The 14,344-nt window shown below is 45.0% G+C and overlaps 1 protein-coding gene across 7 annotated transcripts in view; it reads left to right on the top strand.

Moving 5' to 3' along the window:
- Positions 1–2,588: 2,588 nt before the first annotated feature.
- The window catches only part of GTF3C2 (general transcription factor IIIC subunit 2), a 34,101-nt gene continuing 22,345 nt past the window's right edge, over positions 2,589–14,344 (top strand). For 2 of the 7 annotated variants that reach the window (XM_012475358.3, XM_012475356.3), the window contains exons 1-2: positions 2,589–2,803; positions 6,657–6,769. The gene's annotated coding sequence lies outside the window, so the exon portion shown is untranslated. Of the gene's footprint in view, positions 2,804–3,115; positions 3,426–6,319; positions 6,770–14,344 lie in introns of those variants that run through there. The other 5 variants (XM_012475357.2, XM_012475353.2, XM_012475354.2 and 2 more) reach the window with 5 other exon arrangements.

Here is a 14,344-nt window from a genome sequence, read left to right as displayed (position 1 = left end):
AGTGCAATGGCATGATCTCGGTTCACTGTAATCTCCACCTCCCAGGTTCAAGTGATTCTCCTGCCTCAGCCTCTCCACTAGCTGGGATTATAGGTGCACACCACCGCACCTGGCTAATTTTTTTTTTTTTTGTATTTTTAGTATAGACGGAGTTTCACTATGTTGGCCAGAGTGGTCTTTAACTACTGACTTGTGATCTGCCCACCTCGGCCTCCCAAAATGTTGGCATTACAGGCTTGAGCCACCACACCCGACCCTAATTTTTTTTTTTTTTTGAGACAGTCTTGGCTCACTGCAACCTCTGCCTCCTGGATTCAAGCAGTTCTCCTGCCTCAGCCTCCTGAGTAGCTGGGATTACAGGCATGTGCCACTATGCCTGGCTAATTTTGTATTTTTAGTAGAGATGGGGTTTCACCATGTTGGTCAGGCTGGCCCCAAATTCCTGACCTCAGGTGATCCGCCCACCTCGGCCTCCTAAAGTGCTGCGATTACAGGCGTGAACCACTGTGCGTGGCCATACTATGCCATTTTATATGAGAGACTTGAGCATCCACAGGTATTGGTATCTGCCAGTGTCCAGGAACAAATCTCAACAAATGGATACTGAGAGACAACTGTATTTACATTTGAGTATAAATACATAAAATGTCTTAGACTGAAAACAAGAAACTCATTAATTGCCTGGATGGCTGGAGACAGAGGCAGAATGGAGTCTTCGCCTTATAAATACCCTTGGTATCTTTTGAATTTTGAGCCATGTGAATGTCTTATTCCAGAATAAATAGAATTATTTATTTTAAAAAGAGATTTGCAGTGGCTCATGCCTGTAATCCCAGCACTTTGGGAGGTGGAGGTGGGTGGATCCCTTGAGATCAGGATGAGACCAGCCTGGCCAACCTGGTGAAACATCTTCTCTACTAAAAATACAAAAATTAGCCGGGTGTGGTGCCAGGTGCCTGTAATCCCAGCTACTCGGGAGGCTGAGGCAGGAGAATTGCCTGAACCCGGGAGACAGAGGTTGCACTGAGCCGAGATCCATTCCAGCCTGGGAGACAAAACGCAAGGCTCCGTCTCAAAAAAAAAAAAAAAAAAAAGAATTTTGCAATAGTTTAAGTCAAAGATAGCCTAATCTAAGGAAACAGGAATGAAGAGACGGATTTGTTCATTACAGAAATAAATACTTGAAACTGAGAGCTGTCCATCACACAAGCATTACTAGCTAAGACAGAGAGGAAGACTCATGGGACTAGGTGTCCCCTTCCTCCCCCTTTTATTTTTATTTTCATTTTTTTGAGATGGAGTCTTGCTCTGTCACCCAGGTGGGACTGCAGTGGCACGATCTCAGCTCATTGCAACTTCTGCCTCCCAGGTTCAAGCAATTCTCCTGCCTCAGCCTCCCTAGTAGCTGGGATTACAGGTGTGAGCCACCATATCCAGCTAATTTGTATTTTTAGTAGAGACGAGGTTTCACCAAATTGGCCAGGCTGATCTCCGAACTACTGACTCAGGTGATCCGCCTGCCTCAGCCTCCTAAAGTGCCGGGATTACAGGCATGAGCCACCACGCTCGGCTTTCTCCCTCTTTTAGGTCTTGGCTATCTCTGATAGTTTTCTTACATATATTGCGCAACCAAGGGAATTTAATGGGTGAGATTACTTGGGCAGAGAAAAGTTTGTTTACTCCACCACTTCCTTCTCCGCATTTATACATCCTGCACTCTCCTCCAGGTATGGGGAAACTTGCAAAATTTCTTTTTTTTTTCATGTCTTGGTAACAGCAAAAGAGACCTATGATATTTATATGGCTTTAGATGCCTCAGGAAAAGACAGAAACCTGTTGCATTCATTCCTCCTCCACCGCATCTCACCTACCTTTGAGAGAATGGGGCAAAACCTCTGACCAAGGTCAAGGACCAAGGCCAGGGCTCACTCTCATAGTACAGCCTGCCGGCCTCAGGCCACACTTTTCTATTTTTTGCGATTCTCCTGCCTGAGGCTCCCGACTAAAGGTGCGCCACCATACCCGGGTAGGGTAGCTTTGTATCTTTAGTAGAGACGGGGTTTCACCAAGTTGGCCAGGCTGGTCTCGAACTCCTGACCTTCAGTGATCCCTCCGCCTCGGCCTCCCAAAGTGCTGGGATTACAGGCATGAGCCACCACGCTCAGCCAAAGTCATCCTTTTCTACTCCTACTCCTTCCTTTCCTTGTCCCCTTTCCAAGCTCTCTCGGGCCCATTCCTGACTTCGCTACCGGCAGAAGCTGGAGTCATTTTCCAGCGGCCGGCGGCGACGACTTCTTTGTCTCCCAGACTCGTCTTGGCCTCGTACGCCGCCAGCTTGCAGGTACAAACTCTCAGGTCCAGCCGGCTCTTAGGGTCACAGGCGCGGCCGTCTGGCCGGAAAGGCAGGATTCAACGATCCAGAGCGCAAGCCTGGGTAGGGCGTCCGCCTCCTCCCGGCTCCCGTCGAGGCCGCGTGGGAACCTGTTGGCCGCGCAGGCGTCAATCTCCCCTTTTTGACACTGAAACTCCCATGAGGCCCTGCAGCGTCCCCGGCGCCGCTGAAGACGCCCTGGAAGTCGGCCGGCTCCGGAGGGCTCGGTGACTCTGGCCGCACTGCATTCTGGAATACAGAGTCTAAGAGAAAACTAGCACGGCACCGACTCCTCACCAAGCTCACGTGTTTACCTTGTGCACTGGGGTGGGGGCGTCAGGGAAGAGCAGCTAACAAGATTTCGTCATAAGACCGCGACCAGACAGGCGGCGCCATCTTCGAACTTAGACTTCCGGAAGGACTTTGGCGAGGGTGAGTGTACCGCCGCAGCGAGTGTGCGGGGGGCCCCACGATTACTCTTCCCCCTTCTTTTGCCATAGCACTAAGATATTGGGAACAAAATCTGGCTCCGCTCTTCTCCCTGCCACAACAGCGCCCCTTTCAGCGTCTGCGCTCCTACAGAGCACCATCATGTTCCGCACCTTCACTACTGTGGCCACCGTGCACCCCCCCTCTCTGCAAGCCTCGGGTTTTGCCCTCCTGCCCCCACGCGGTGTCGGTAACGCGGCAGCCTGTGTCCGGGCGTCGGCGCTGCTTATATAGCGTCCCTCGAACTCGGCCAACCTACAGTAGTCCTTGGTCTTAGAAAAACCAGGGCTCCTCTCTCACACAGGCTAGTGGAGAAAGCTGCCTTCACGCCTGAGACTGAAGAAGGGCAGGTGATGGCCCCTAGAGTGGTTGTGGGTCAATCTCTTTCAGCTGTGTCCCATCCTCTTCGAGGAAGCTCTTTAACCCCGAGGGTTGTGCCCCGCGCGCTGCAACGCCATTGGCGTAGCCAAGGGCCAGTTATGTTTCCCTGTCTAGTCCTTTTGTCCCGTGGCAAGTTGGCTGTCTGTTGGGGAAGGCAGAGGTGGCGACTTGAACTCCGCCAGAGGTAACTCACTTTGTTGGAGGCATGTATAGGGTATGGACAAACCTCTTTGCCCCAGAGGCATATACAAGTTTGAGTCAATCCTGTGCCATCGTCACTATTTTCGCCATCTCTTATTATCAACTGTACTATTATTTTCTGAATAGTTCTCTTTGAATTTTCTAAAAAGTTTAAATCCATTTGTCTCGATCTAAGCATTATGAATGAAATTCTGGGTTTTATGGGCTACTTATAGTTTATGTAAGTTGAAATAAAAGCACTAGCCATTAAAATGTTTGTTTTCATATCATTAAAATCATTTTGCATACCCCGGTTGTACCGTAGGAAACTGTAGGAAACAATTTATTAAGCCAATCAGTTGTTTAAAGTAATTTCATATTTGAGGTGCGGTGTTGTGTCATTACTTTTTCTTGGCTGGGTAGGTGAGGCTGGCATCCTGGAGCAGAAAGGAAACCAGACAGTTTGGGGTGCAGTGTAAGATTTTATAAACTCTAGTACAAATTTACTGATCATTTATTCCTTTACTGTGTATTCAAAATTTGTGTTATAAATTATACATGGAAATATACCATCACATCCTGCTGCTGCCTTCCATGAGAAGTGCATTCTTAAAAGGATTTTTGTGCCTTGAGTCAGTTATACAGTCAACAAAAGTTAATTATTGCGCTTACCATGTACCAGGTTTTAATACAATAGTGAATCAGACAGGTAAGATCCCTATCTTATGAAACTTGTAGGGAAGATAAGTGCTGAACAAGTAAATACCCATATCTTTTATCCTCAAAATTCTAGATGAACTAGAGAACTAGATGTAAGATCCAAAATTAGAAAAATTCTTAGAAGAAAATAAGAGAACTGAGTGTAGTGCTCGTTCCTGCAATCCTAGCACTTTGGAAGGCTGAAGCAGACTGGATCACCTGAGGTCAGGAGTTCGAGACCAGCCCAGCCAGCATGACGAAACCCCGTGTATACTAAAAATAGAAAAATTAGCCGGGCATGGAGGCGCGTGCCTATGATCCTAGCTATGTAGGAGGCTGAGGCAAAAGAGTTGCTTGAATCCAGGAGGCAGAAGTTGCAGTGAGGCAAGATCATGTCACTGCACTCCAGCCTGGGTGACAGAGGGAGACACTGTCTCAAAAGAAAAAAAAAGAGAGAGAGACTATGTTTAGGGCGAGGTGGCTCATGCCTGTAATCCCAGCACTTTGGCTGGCTGTGGCGAGTGGATTATCTGAGGTCAGGTTTTTGAGACCAGTCTGTCCAACATGGTGAAACCCTGTCTCTACTAAAAATACAAAAATTAGCTGCATGTGGTGGCACACCACCTGCTTAGAAGGCTGAGGCAAGAGAATCGCTTGAATTCAGGAGGCGGAGGTTGCAGTGAGCCAAGATCATGCCATTGCACTCCAGCCTGGGCCACATGGAGACTGTTGCAAAAAAAACAAAAATTTTTTTTTAATTCAAAAATTAGCTGGGCATGGTGGCAGGTGACTATAAGCACAGCTACACAGGAGGCTGAGGCAGGAGAATTACTTGAATCTGGGAGGCAGAGGTTGCAGTTAGCTGAGATCATGCCATTGTGCTCCAGCCTGGACAACAAAAGCAAAACTCTTTTTTAAAAAAATTAAAAACTTCAGTTTGGCAAGAAATACTACAAACAAAGGTAAAAGTAGGCAGAGAAACTACTAGCAGCATAAATAACTTCCACAGATCAATAAGGAAAAGAAAACTGGAAATAGGCAAATTATATATACAGGCAATTCATAAAAGACATATGGATGTCCAATATATAGAAGGAAGTTGCTAACACCAATTATTATTAGTGTAAATAGAGTGGGGAAGAATTCTTTGACTTACCAGGTTGTCAAAAATTAAAAAGATAAGTAAGGATGTGATAAAATGGGTACTAATATACATAAATAGTTTTCATTTTGTTGAGCTGTTTGGCAGTATCTGTTAAATTTTGAAATGTGCATATTCTTCAGTGTAGTATGGTAATTCCATGTCCAGATGATTATTCTAGAAAAATAATTTCTTATTGAAGAGATTTGTACTAGAATATTTATTGCAGTATTGTTTTTAATAGTATTTTAACGCAATTGTTCATTAAATGAGATTGTCTAAATAAACATTCTATGGAATGCCATATAGCAATTAGGAAGAATGAGATAAACATATGTGTACTGATACAGAAAATCCTTTTTTTTTTTAAAACGGAGTCTCCCTCTGTCACCCAGGCTGGAGTGCAGTGGCGTGATCTCGGCTCACTGCAACCTCTGCCTCCTGGGTTCAAATGATTCTCCTGCCTCAGCCTCCCAAGTAGCTGGGATTACAGGCACCTGCCAGCAAGCGTGGCTAATTTTTGTATTTTTAGTAGAGATGGGATTTCACTGTGCTGGCTGGGCTTGTCTCCTGACCTCAAGTGATCTATCTGCTTTGGCTTCCCAAAGTGCTGGGATTACAGGCGTGAGTCACAGCGCCTGGCCTAGAAAATCCTTAAGACATGTATAGAAGCTCTCAACAGATTTCCGTTTAACTAGCTCCTGTTAACTGACATACCCTATTTCCTCTGTAAATCCTTGAAGCTTGTAGGTTTTTCCCCTGTAGACCTGCTCAGTTTGCTTCTCCTAGTTGAGCTGAATGCTTGCCAAGAGTTACTGTATTGGTTCCCATTTTTTTAGTTGTTGTTTTTGAGACAAAGTCTTGCTCTATCACCCAGACTGGAGTACAGTCCCATGACCACAGCTCACTGGAACCTTGTCCTGGGCTCAAACGATCCTCCTACCTCAGCCTCTCAAGTAGCTAGAGCTCCAGGCATGTGCCACCACACCCAGCTAATTAAAAAAATTTTTTTTTGGCTGGGCACAGTGGCTGAGGCCTGTAATCTTAGCATTTTGGGAGGCCAAGGCTGGCGGATTCCGAGGTCAGGAGTTTGAGACCAGCCTGACCAACACCGTGAAACCCTGTCTCTACTAAAAATACAAAAATTAGCCTGGTGTGGTGGCACATGCCTATAACCCCAGCTAATCAGGAGGCTGCGGCAGGAGAATCACTTGAACCTGGGAGGTGGAGCTTGCTGTGAGCTAAGATCGCGCCACTGCATTCCAGCCTGGACAACAGAGCAAGACTCTGTGTCAAAAAAAAAAAAATTGTAGGCGGGGTTTCATTATGTTGTCCAGGCTCCCACCTTTTTTTTTTTTTAATGTCAGTTGTTTTGTCTTTATATATATGTTATAGGCTGGGCGTGGTGACTCAACCTGTAATCCTGTAAACCTGTAACCTGTAATCCTAGAACTTTGGAAGTTGAAGCAAGAGGATCACTTGGGCCCAGGAGTTTAAGACCAGCCTGGGTAAGATAGTTGAGACCCTGTCTCTACAAAAAAGTAAACATTAGCTAGGCCTGGTGGTATGCACATGTGATCCCAGCGACCTGAGAGGCTGAGATGGGAGGATCATTTGGGCCCAGGAGATCAAGGGGCAGTGAGCCGTGATGGCACCACTGCACTTCAGCCTGGGTGAGGGGGAAAGAAATTTTTTAATATGAAAGAGTTATTGTTTCTGTTAAAACTAAGTTGATTGGGAGGGCAAGGTGGGTGGATCATCTGAGATCGGGAGTTTGAGACCAGCCTGGCCAACATGGTGAAACCCATCTGTACTAAAAATACAAAAATTAGCTGGGTGTGGTGGCACATGCCTATAATCATAGCTACTTAGGAGGCTGAGGCAGGAGAATCCCTTGAACCTGGGAGGCGGAGGCTGCAGTGAGCCGAGATCATGCCACTGCACTCCAGTCTGGGAGACAGAGGAAGACTCTGTCTCAAAAAAAAAAAACTAAGTTGAACCATAGATGTTTGTTTTGCTGCTCTCTTTTTTTTTTTTGAGGCGGAGTCTAGCTCTGGTTGGCCAGACTGGAGTGTAGTGGTGCGATCTCGGCTCACTGCAACCTCTGCCTCCTGGGTTCAAGTGATTCTCCTGCCTCAGTTTCCCAAGTAGCTGGGATTACAGGCATGTGTGGCCACACCCAGCTAATTTTTGTCTTCTTAGTACAGGTAGGGTTTCACCATGTTGGCCAGGATGGTCTACATTTCCTGACCTCGTGATCCACCCGCCTCTCATAGTGCTGGGATTACAGGCATGAGCCAGTGCACCTAGCCTTTTGCTGCTATCTTTATAGTATTTTATATCAAGTAAAAGTTTTTGTAAGAACAATTCTAAAAAAGTAAAGAAAGCAAACTAAAACAAAATTGAATGCTTTGGAATGACAAAGGAGGTGAGTTTGCAAACAGAAAAGCTGCCAAATAGTTGTGAATGAGACAACTGTAAAAAATTGAGGACATTTTGTAAAACACTGGCAGTTTGCTGCGCGTGAATTGCTTGTCAAGAAAAGTGAATGTCTCAACAAAGTAGTGTTGGAGCTGCTGAGAGGTCAAGTTGAATGAGGCTGAGAAGTGTCCATTGGATTATTGATACAGTGATTATTAATGATTTTAGCTTCATTGATGAGTTGGGGGACAATATGCTTGTTAGGATGATGCAGGGAAATTAAAATAATCAAGGACAGAAAACTCTTAATTAAAAGTTTGACTATGAGAGGAAGGAGGAGAATATTAGTGGGAGGAGGAATATGGGGTGAAGGATAGTTATGTGTGAAGATGAGAATTATAAACATATTTAAGTGCTGCTTGGAAGGAGCCAATGGAAAGGAAATGGGTAAACAATAACTCCAGTTCTCTTAGGAGATGGGGGAATGGGGCTAGAACACAAGGGGAAGGTTTGTTGTTAGAGAGTGAATGAGAGGGTTTCAGAGACAGGGAGTGCTAGCTTTCTTGGCAGGAAGTTGAAGTACCTCCCATCTAATGACTTTGCTTTTGTTTTCGGAAATTAAAAGCAGAATTACCTGTAGGGAACCAGGGGATCAGATAATGTGTCAGGGGAGGGCATGTAAGGGCTGACTAGAGAGAAAGTGGGATTGCCAGTGCTCTCAGCAACTTAGGTTCACACGTGGAAGAGTTGGATGGTTGGAACTATCAGGGCTTGAGTTTTGCTAGGCATGTGGAACAAAAAGATAGAAAAGAATATCAACAAGTACCTGATTGAAATGAAGGAATCTAAACTAGATAGGATGTGTCTGACATAGGGAGAAATTGGAGCGATCAAGGGATAGTGGCTTGATATAGCTGGAGAATAAATAATAGTGATAGTGTTTGAGCAGTCTGGCTATAATGATGAGAGATCAGATAGTTGGATGTTTTAGTGATTTTGGAGGTTAAGAGGTTTGGGTGATGACAAGGTTCAGAGGGTGATAACAAAGCGAGTAGCTGCGGTTTAGCTGAATGTTCTGAGCATCAAAGTAACAAGGTTTTTACAAGATGGGGGCGTGTGGGACTGCTGGTCTGCAAGTGGCATTGGAGAGGAATTGAAGAGACTGATCCCACTTTGAACCCTGAGGTAGGTGGGATGTGAGTGAATGAGCAGCCTCCACTTGAGAGCCTGGAAAGTAAGCAATTTCCTTTTCTGGAATTTTTTGCATCCAAGATTCTGAATATGATTTAGGTTTTACAAGTCAGATGTGCTCCTGGAGAACTCAAATTTGAATCTGATTTTAGAGAGGAGAAAGGCAGACCAGCAGGCATGTATTTGTTAGTGCAGATTTTGGCAGTGATAAGGTTCTGGATCGGGAGTCAGAGAAGCAGCTTTCCCATTTAGTTAGGTCACTTTTTGATTACTGCAGACACAACTTGTTTATGGAGCCATTGGCTGTGGTAGGGGCTTCTTGATTCAGCAGGTGGTTTCTCATCATAGCATATGTTTTGTTATTTTTTTATTTTTATTTTTTATTTTTTTTTTATATGGAATCTCATTCTGTTGCCCAGACTGGAGTGCAGTGGTGTGATCTCAGCTCACTGCAGACTCTGCCTCCTGGGTTCCAGTGATTCTCCTGCCTCAGCTTCCCAAGTAGCTGGGATTATAGGCATGCACCACCATGGCCAGCTAATTTTTGTATTTTTAGTAGAGAGGAGAGTTCATCATGTTAGCCAGTCTGGTTTCAAACTCCTGACCTCAGATGATCTGCCTGCCTTGGCCTCCCAAAGTGCTAGTATTACCCACGTGTGAGCCACCGCACCCGGCCTGTTATTTTTTATTTTTAGATACAGGGTCTTGCTCTGTTGAGATGGAGTGCAGTGCCTCAATCATAGCTCACTGCAGCCTTCAACTCCTGGGCATAAGTGATCCTTCAGCCTCAGCCTCCCAGGTAGCTAAGATCTATTTTTTTTTCTTTCCCTAATTTTCATATTTTTTAGTAGAGATGGGGTTTCACCACTTTGGCCAGGCTGGTCTAGAACTACTGACCTCGGGTGATCCACTGCCTCAGCCTCCCAGAGTGCTGGGATTATAGGCATGAGCCACCACACCTAGCCTTAGCTAATTAAAAAAAATTTTTTTATTTTGCAGAGACGAAGTCTTGCTGTATTACCCAGACTGGTCTTGAACTACTGGTCTCAAGCGATCCTCCCACCTTGGCCTCCCAAAGTGCTGGGATTACAGGCTTGAGCCACTGTGCCCAGCCCAGCATATGGTTCTTGAGCCAGCAGCTGTAAATAAGAGCAACTTACCAGTTTGATCAGCACTTGTGTTCCTACCAACTGTTTTTCCCCCAACCCTCCCAGTGATCATTTATGCAAATGTTTTTGAGCTTGATTGTGTGTCAGAATCCCCTGAAGGGCTTGTTAAAACACAAGGTGCTGACACCATCCAGGATTTCTGATTTGGTAGGTCTGAGGTAGGACTAGAAATTTGCATTTTAACAAATTTGCAGGTGATAGTGATGCTGCTATTTCTAGGGCCACACTTTGTGAACTACTGATATGAACTAGTTAATACCCTGTAATGAATTCCTTTCTGCTTGAACTGATTGGAGAGGATTCTGTTTTATGCAACTCAACCAATATAGGGGGGAATATTTATTTTATTTATATCTTCTTTGTCCTTACCTACTTTATTTGTCAATGATTAAAAGAAGTTATTGTTCTATGTTGTGAACATTTTGCTTTTTATCTTTTGATGCTATTATTTGATGTTTAAATGTTCACGACATTGATATTTTCTATGTGATTTGAAGTTTTATTCATTATTAACTACTCCCTTTTGAACTGGGGACAGTGGCTCACACCTGTAATCCCAGCACTTCGGGAGGCCGAGGCAGGCAGATCATTGGAGGTCAGGAGTTCAAGACCAGCCTGGACAACGTAGCAAAACCTCATCTCTACTAAAAAATACAAAAATTAACTGCGCATGGTGGTACATGCTTATAATCCCAGCTACTTGGGGGGCTGAGGCAGGAGAATTGCTTAAACCCAGGAGGCGGAGGTTGCAGTGAGCAGAGATTGTGCCACTGCACTCCAGTCTGGGCAACAGAGCAAGGCTCAATCTCAAAAAAAAATAGTACTCCCTTAATTCCTATTTCATATTTTCTCCCTAAATTTGACTTTGTTATTGTCATCAAAACTCCTCCTTTATTTTTGCTAACATTTTGCCCTGTTTTAATTGATCATTTTAATTGAACATTTCAATTTAATTTAATGTTCAATTTAATTGAACATTTTAATTGATCTTTATATTTTCAGCTTTTTGTGTGATTTTGTTTTAGGCATCTCTTGAAAAGCATATAGTTTAAAATCAAGCCAAATCAGGCTGGGTGCAATGGCTCATACCTGTAATTCCAGTACTTTGGGAGGCTGAGGTGGGCAGATCACTTGAGGTCAGGAATTCAAGACCGGCCTGGCCAACATGGTGAAATGCCATCTCTACTAAAAATACAAAAATTAGCTGGGTGTGGTGGTGGGTGCCTGTAATCCTAGCTACTGGGGAGGCTGAGGTGGGAGAATCATTTGAACCCAAACCTGGGAGGTGGAGGTTGCAGTGAGTGGAGATCAGGCCACTGCACTCCAGCCTGGGTGACAAAAGCAAGATTCCTTCTCAAAAAAAAAAGAGAGAGAAAAGAAAAAAGAAAATCAAACCAAATCTTTATTCTTTTTTTTGAGATGAAGTCTCACTCTGTCACCCAGGCTGGAGTGCTATGGGGCAATCTCTGCTCACTGCAACCTCCACCTCCTGGGCTCAAGCGAGTCTTCTGCCTCAGCCTCCCGAGTAGCTGGGATTACAGGCACCTGCCACACCTGGCTAATTTTTGTATTTTTAGTAGAGATGGGGTTTTACCATATTGGCCAGGCTGGTCTCGAACTGCTGACCTCAGGTGATCCGCCTGTCTCAGCCTCCCAAAGTGCTGGGATTATGTGCGTGAGCCACCGAACCCAGCCTCTGTTTTCTTTTGAGACAGTGTCTTGCTCTGCCCAGGTTGGGATACAGTGGTGTGATCTCAGCTCCACCTCCCAAACTCAAGCGATTCTCATGCCTCAGTCTCCCAAGTAGCTGGGATCACAGGCGTGTTCCACCATGTCCAGCTAATTTTGTATTTTTAGTAGAGACGGGGTTTGCTGTGTTGGCCAGGCTGGTCTCAAACTCCTGGCCTCAAGCGATCTGCCTGCCTTGGCCTCCCAAAGTGCCGGGAATACAGGCATGAGCCACTGTACATGGCCCTATTCTTTCTTTTAATGGATGAGTTTAAATGTTATGTGTTTACTGTTATACATGTTTTTGTTTTTTGTTCTTTGAGACAGAGTCTCGCTTTATTACCCAGGCTGGAGTGCAGGGATTCGATCTCTGCTCACTGCAGCCTCCACCTCCCGGGCTCAAGTGATCCTTCCACCTCCACTTCTGAGTAACTGGGACTACAAGTCCCCTGCTGCCCACCATGCCCAGCTAATTTCCCTGCTACCAGCCTGAGATGAAGTCTTGCTCTGTTGCCCAGGTTGGAGTGCAGTGGTGTGATCTCTGCTCACTGCAACCTCCACATCCCGGGTTCAACCAATTCTGCCTCAGCCTCCCTCGTAGCTGGGATTACAGGCATGCACCACCACACACAGCTAATTTTTGTATTCTTGGTACAGACAGGGTTTCACCATGTTGGCCAGGCTGGTCTCGAACTCCTGACCTCACATGATCACCTGCCTTAGTCTCCCGACGTGCTAGGATTACAGGAGTGAGCCACCACATCCAGCCTTGTTTTGGTATTGTGTTGTAGAGGCAGGGTTTTGCCATGTTGCCCAGGCTGGTCTCAAACTCCTGGGCCCAAGCGATCCTCCAACCTCCACCTCCCTAAGTGCAGTGATTACAGGTGTGAGCCATGGCGTCCTGCCCTAAACTCACCCTTTTATGACACTGATCTGACTGGTCAGGGTGGAGCCCTCATGGCCTAATCATCTCTTAAAGGTCCCACATCTATACTATTACAGATGGCAATTAAATTTCAACATGAGGTTTGCAGGGGACATTGAAACCCTAGCTCTTGGATTTCACAATCCCTTTGGTATTTTTGAAAGTGCAGGAATATCTGTTGGAAATTTGCTTCTGTTTTCCGAATCACTTTTTCAAAAGGGTACTTTTCATCTTTATATCCTTTTTATTCTTTCTGTAATATCTGAGCATAGGTCCTTTTTGCTTGTGACTAATTTTGAATGGGGTAGTTCTGTCAGGGCTTCTTATTTATCAAAGTAACAGTATAGATCAGTTTTCACTGACCTTTATTTACCTTGGTAGTGTTATAATGTATCTTTAGTACATGTTATATCCTCAGCACCTGCCTTAGAGGGATCTGTTTAGACTGTAGCTTCTTCAAGCGAGACTGTTGGAAGCTTTTATATTTCTTATGGGATTTGTGTTAACACACTGTTCACTGAGACTGATGAATTGTTTATCCTTAAGGCATACATAGATTTATGGGGGGGTTCCATCCTGGGATTGGAACTGTTTCTTCCCCTTTATCACAGACAAGCAGGTTATTCTGGCCAAAAACTGGGCCCTTGGAGAGTTCTGTGTTGCTTAGGTTTCGGGTTTGGTGGTCAGTGTTTTATCTCAGTTTACTTTGGTCCATGGTTATACAGCTCATTTTCTGGGTTTGAAGAAAATGATACTCAAGACAATTTAGTCAATTATTCAATGTGGAAAAGGTTTCTCGGCCAGGCATGGTGGCTTACGCCTGTAATCCCAGCACTTTGGGAGGTCAAGGAGGATCTTTTGAGGCTAGGAATTCAAGACCAGCCTGGGCAAAATAGCAAGACCCAATATGCACAAAAAAATTAAAAACTTGGCCGGGCGCGGTGGCTCACGCCTGTAATCCTAGCACTTTGGGAGGCCGAGGCGGGTGGATCACGAGGTCAAGAGATCGAGACCATCCTGGTCAACATGGTGAAACCCCGTCTCTACTAAAAATACAAAAAATTAGCTGGGCATGGTGGTGCGTGCCTGTAATCCCAGCTACTCAGGAGGCTGAGGCAGGAGAATTGCCTGAACCCAGGAGGCGGAGGTTGTGGTGAGCCGAGATCACGCCATTGCACTCCAGCCTGGGTAACAAGAGCAAAACTCCGTCTCAAAAAAAAAAAAAAAAAAAAAAAATTAAAAACTTATCTGGGCATATTGGTGCATGTTTGTAGTCTTGGCTACTTAGGAAGCTGGAGAGGGAGGATTCTTTGAGCCTAGGAGTTAGTGGCTGCAGTGAGCTATAATCATACGACCACACTCCAGCCTGGATGACAGAGTGAGATCCTGTCTCAAAAAAAAAAAAAAATTTTTTTTTAATTTTTAAAAATTAATAAAGGCCAGGTATAATGGTTTATGCCTTTAATCCCAGCATTTTGGGAGATGAAGTTGAGAGAATCGCTTGAGTCCAGGAATTTGAGTATATAATCCTGCCACTGCACTCCAGCCTGGGCAATATGGTGAAACTTTGTCTCTACAAAAAATTTAAAAAATACAAAAATTAGTCAGGCATGGTGGCACATGTCTGTAGTCTCAACTACTCAGGAGGC

Source organism: Aotus nancymaae, unplaced genomic scaffold, assembly GCF_030222135.1.
Source record: "Aotus nancymaae isolate 86718 unplaced genomic scaffold, 86718_ANA_hifiasm-v0.15.2.pri h1tg000057l, whole genome shotgun sequence".
In the NCBI taxonomy this organism is placed as follows: Eukaryota; Metazoa; Chordata; class Mammalia; order Primates; family Aotidae; genus Aotus; species Aotus nancymaae.
The sequence above is the reverse complement of the archived record's forward strand: the minus strand, read 5'-3'. Positions and strand labels throughout refer to the sequence as shown.